This window comes from Carettochelys insculpta, chromosome 3 (assembly GCF_033958435.1).
Source record: "Carettochelys insculpta isolate YL-2023 chromosome 3, ASM3395843v1, whole genome shotgun sequence".
NCBI classification, from domain to species: Eukaryota; Metazoa; Chordata; order Testudines; family Carettochelyidae; genus Carettochelys; species Carettochelys insculpta.
Genome location: NC_134139.1, coordinates 37966828 through 37972827, shown reverse-complemented (window position 1 = coordinate 37972827; position 6000 = coordinate 37966828).

The following is a 6000-nucleotide window of genomic DNA, read 5'->3' as shown; positions in this document are numbered from 1 at the left end:
CACTGAAATAAATTGTGTTAGGCGATTGTGGTATCTCCATCACTGGAGTTTTTAAGAGCAGGTTAGACTAACACTTGTCAGTGTTTGTCTAGATGGTGCTTGATCCTGCCATGAGTGCAGGGACTTGCTGACCTCTCCAGTTTATGATTCTGCGGAGTCATTCTACAAAACCACTACAGGAGAACCTGTTCCATTTATCAGACTTGTCATCGTCTTCCACAAATGGAAAAAAACAAAACTCCATAAATATCAACCATGGACTTTTCTGTTGACAATTAAGTTTACCTGGTGGATGCTTGATTCTGTGATGACAGGTGGCGGTATAAAACCTTACTTAGAGAGAATCTCACCTGCATTACTGGATCATACACTAGATCTCTTGGAATTAACTACAGATTTTTTATTTGCTTATTGAGACCATGGACAGTTAAAGAAAGAGGATTTCAAGGCCATTCATAGAATGTGAATATTTTGTTCTGTGTGGGAGGGAGCAGGATGAAAATGTCAGGTGAAATTCTTTATCGGATGTGGCACCAAATTGACAGCCTAAGAGAGGTAGGACTTTGCACCCTCCTGTTCTGGAGCTGCTCCAGTAAGGGACTGGTCCCTAGCATGACTGAATATAAAGAACCCAGAGTCCATCTAAGTTTAAGAAGCCTTTTTTGGCTGACTTATGGAGTATGCTGGTGGTGTTTAGAATCTCCAGAATGTTGTGGAAATCCCATTGCCTTGTGGAAACTCCCCTCCTACACTTAGCTCTGAATCCTATATTGGGACTTGCAAGGAAGTCTCTGGGAGGATTTACAGCTGCCTTCTTCAGTGCCTATGCAGGAGACAGCTATGCTCTGGCCCTTTTATCCATGCACTTGGGGCAATGTGGTGGATTTTAAAGGTAGATTATTTACTCTTCAGAAGTATCTTTATGAGCCACAAAGGTTAAAAATCATCACTAGCAGAGATGGTTTAATAATATATCAGAAAGGGTGGCAAACTCCATCAAACACAGGGAAATCTCTAGTCCATCATCAAGTCTGAAAGCTGGCCTTCGCTTGATGCTTATGATTCAACAGGAATGTAAAAAGTCCAGGGGAGACAGAGAATTTTCAATATTCCATTGGGTCAGTTTGCTGCTATACTCCAATTAACTGTGACAGCCTTTTACTAGGTAAGTAAAGAAAATAGACACATTTAAGAAACTGCTGCTGATCCAAGAGATGAAACTGAGAACCTGATAATAGTGAACATTTATGAAATGCATATGATTGTAATATAGAAAGTTGGCAGGCGACATGCATAAGAAAACAGGACATTCCTGATACACCAGGTAATACTTTGCTGTATATATAATGCTGAAAAGTAGTTACAAACTTTAAAGGAGAAAAAGAGCTGAGTCCCATCTGCTCAAGAAGAACTCTGTAAGTGAACAGATTCAAGAATTCCCATTCTCATTTCCAGTAAGACCCTTCAACTGTTAGTAATGATAAAATTTTAGGAGCATAGAATAATATTTGGGATTATGCCTATACTTTTCTGAACTATTCAAACTTTTATGGGCTCCCACCAACTCATATTCGTTTCTTCATAGTCCTGGCTACCCTCAAATGTAAAATACATGGTAAAGGTTATACGAATCTGAACTCAACAAACAAAATGCTTTTATATGGAATTGTTTTTATAAACTAAACAAAGCAAGTCCCTGTACTCAACTGTGTGGCAATCATATCCATATAATTTCCATTTACTTTTGTGTTTTTGAATATCCCACTTCCAAAGCTCATATCAATAAAAAATAAAAATAAAATAAATCATGCCTGTAGTTTTGTGAGCCTCTGAGTGTGGACAATGCCTAAAGTGGCATGCAACTAGTACAATACGTTTTTATTTTGTTCAAGTGGAGATCAAGTTTAGGTATTCACTCCCATGTAACTTGGATTCATAGACTTGGAGGCCAGAAGGCACCATCAAGCTCATCAGGTCTGACCTTCTGCATATCACAGGCCACAAGACTTCACTCAACCCTGTCCTAGCATGGGCCTATTATCTCAGGCTGAGTTACTGAAGTCTTCAATCGTGATATAAAGACTTCATGTTACAGAGACTCCACCATTTGCTCTAGTTCAAACCAGTAATTGACCCATGATGCCACACACTGAAGTGGAAGGCAGCTCCCATCCCAGGATCTGTGCCCGTATGACCTGGGGAAAAATCCCTTCCCAACCCCAAGTATAGTGAAAACTGCCAGTGTGATAACTGGGAAAGAATTCACGTTAGTAACTCTGAGCCCTCCTTTCTATCTCCAGCCATTGGAGATATTTTCTAATATCAGTCAGAGATGGGCCATATGGCATTTTAGGTATCCTCAGCATAACAATCACTCCATAAAATTATCAATCTTTGTCTTGAAACAAGTTGTTTTTGCCTTAACAATCTTCATCTAATTGTAAGCCTAAATTTGTTGATGGCTAATTTATATCCATTTATCCTTGTGACGGCATTGTCTTTCCCTTTCTGATATTTATCACTCTGATGTATAATGGACAGCAATTATGTCTCCCATCAGCCTTTATTTTGTTGGGTTAATCAAGCCAAACTCCTTAATTCTCTTTTTGTAAGAGAGGTCCCCTCTTCCTCTAATCATCCTGGTAGCCTTTCTCTGCAATTGTTCCTGTATGAATTCATCGTTTTGGGCTGCTGCTACACTACCATGGTCCTGTCGGAGGGGCCATGATAAAGATGCAATTTGAAGCAAGCTAGTGAGGTGCTGACATGCATATTTAGTGCCTCATTAGCATAATAACAGCTGTGCAAACAAACTTCGATTTTCAGATTGATAGTGAGGATGGGGACAGCTTCAAAATAAGCACCCTGCTTTGAGATTCCCTTACTCCCACAGAACTAGATTGGAGTAAGGGAATGTTGAAGTGGGGCGCTTATTTCGAAGCTGCCCTCATCATCACTGTTAATCTGAAAATCGAAGTTTGTTTGCATGCCTGCCATTATGCTAATGAGGTGCTGATATGTATGTCAGCACTCATTAACTTGCTTTGAATTGTCTCATTATCATGGTAGTATAGCAGCAGCCTTTGAGTGGGGAGATCACAATAGCACCCACTATTCCAGATGAGCTCTCACCAGCGTCTTGTTCAGTATTTATAACACTTCTTATATCTGCTGGAAATAGCTCACCTGGTACTTTCTGCAATTGTATTTCCTTTTTCGCAGCCACATCACACTAACAGCTCTTAATCATCCTGTCAGTCATCAGTATACCCAGGTCTTTTTCTTCCTCTACCAGGTCCAACAGATGAATCCCAAGGTTATAGCAACTGAGAGATAGCCTTCTTAGTCTGTATTCTATCAAAACAAAAGTTTGATACATTAACACATGGTTTGAATAGGGACAGCAATTACCTGACCCATTATGATGACTCTTTTACATACTTAGATGTTTTACCTAACTCTTAACTTCACCACCCCACACATCCACACCCCCCTGCCATCCCTCTGCTCTTCTGATTTGCCAACCTTGATAACAATTTTTCTGATTTGTCAACCTTGATAACAATTTTTGGACCTCTGTGCTTTATATATTGGTCTGTTCTGGTATAGGTATAGATCTGAAGAAGTGGGTCTGTCTCATGAAAGCTCATCACCTAATAATTTTTTGTTAGTCTTTAAAGTGCTACAAGTCTGCTTTTTTGTTTGGAAGGTTAGAGCAAAAATTCTTGCTGTTGGTCTGTAAGTGCATGATGTTGCCCTATTAAATTTCATCCGATTTTTATTACTTTAGTTTTCAAGGCTGTCCAGATCTTCTTGTATGATATTCTGATCTTTCTCTGGATGGGCAATATCTCCCAACTTTGTGTCATTATTGTGTAATTAGCACACTCCCACTTTTTTGTGCCAAGGTTGTTATGAAAATGTTAAATAAGATTGGTCCCAAAACCAATCCTGTAGGAACTCTGCTAGTAATCTCCCTTTAACTTGACATTGCATCACCCTTTGCAATCTCTGTTTTAATCACTCTCTTATCTTTTCAGTCTCAAAGTAATTCTCATTTGCTCATTAATGAAACTGTGTCACGTGACTGCCCTGACTTCTGCATCCCCCACACCCTGCCTTGAGCCCTGACAAGGAACGAAACAAGGCCAGATACATCTTCTAGTTTTATATTAATTAGATTCAACACTTAGGTTTATGGTGTGGCCCTTATTTGAGCATATCAGTGGTCTTCCTGGCCTTAGACAAACAAGAATATACCAACTTCCTGCATTTTGCCTTCAGGGGCTCTTCTGACATGTGCTCTTCTAGCATAAATGTCAGGCAGACTGGAGGAATATTGGAAATTCTCTTCCTTTGCCTGGTAGATTAGAAGCTGACTGTAAATTTAAAGCTGGGTATAGCAAAGTACCTTGGAACCCCTGTCTCTTCCTCCCCGCTTGAGCTCATTGTTGTTCTCTCTGTGCCCTTTTTCTGCTCTCTCAGGGACAGAGGAAATGGAAAGTAGGCAAAATAAAAGCTTAAAAAAACACTGTGCATTTTATTCTTTTCAATGGATTCTTGTAATTGGGGACTTTGTCACCGGGGCCATATCATTCTCTGTCTCTGTGCCCAGCAGGAAATACAAACATGCCATAAGAAAATACACTTTTAAAAAAATATTATTGTAGGACTCATTTGATCCAGGATTCTGCTGCTATGGAATGCTTCCTTGCTCTGTCTCTGGAGACATGGGAAAATGCAGCATATGATAGTAATTTTAATTGGGACTGAACCATCAGGGATTATTTGTGACATGAAGGTTGCCCATGTCAGGTGTCCAGACTTCATTACTTTGCCTCTGCTGAAATCCACCAGACATCACCACCTAACGAGACATGAGTAGCCAGCGCTACTTGTGGAGTAGCCACTGCTACAGTAACTGGAGCTATTGATACCTGGAAAAAATATTTTGGGGAAGAGCAAACTTTTAGTATGAGCATTAAATTCTTTCTGTGAGGAAAGTTAGGATTAGTACTTTAGAATGTCAGTGCTCAGTACGTGTATGAGAATGGGAGAGAAGAGAGAAGACAGGGTGTGTGCGTCAGCATGGAGATTCACCCACTGGACAAATGCTCAGTTGCTCAGCACAGCCCAGTGTGGGCCTGGCTCTCTTCCCACCTGGCTTCTCCTTCTCACCTAATTTCTCCAGCCATGACTGCCTGCCCTTTCCTGGTTATTCTTTGCTGGCAGTCTGCATTCATGTCCAGTAAAGGAAAAAATCATAATTTAAAATATAACAGTAAATAATCCAAATTATTAAATATATTAAAAGATTCATATGTAAAAGGGCAGATGAAAATATAGCCATGGCTGTAGCGGTACTAAGCACCAATAATTCATGATAAAAAAAGAAATAAACAAAGTTAAAATAGGGAGAAACATCTATCATATGAATACAAGAGGACACTCGGAGTGGACCTCTGGGATCATTATTTGTCATGGAACACGGCCATCATGTCAATAGTAGCATATAACATGAGTCTATGTCAATGTTCCTTAAAATCCTTTCCTTTCTCAGTTCCAAGGAGCCTTAATAATTCCTCATGACCTTGGGCCCATTTGCCTTGAACTCCAATTACAAGGCCAGAAAAGTGGACATTTTTACTCCCAGTTAGTTGTAATAACTTCCTCCAATTCAGAGTAATTCATCACCTTTTCCCTGTGGGCTTTCTCCAAGCTATCAGAATTGGCTTCCCATCGAATGGTAACTTCCACCACCACTGCACTTTCTCCTCTATCAAAAACAATGTCTGGCATATGCAAGTAGCCATCTTTACTCCTTAAATATGGCTCTACTATTGCTTTCCATGCTAACTTATCTATTTTATCCTAATTGCAGCTACTACCTTATTTTGTCTTTTTAGCCAAACATATTTCATTTTAAAACCTTGCCCAGATAGATGTGGGATTGTTTTCCGAACCTTCCCATCTACGCCTCGCCTACATTTCACTTCTCCC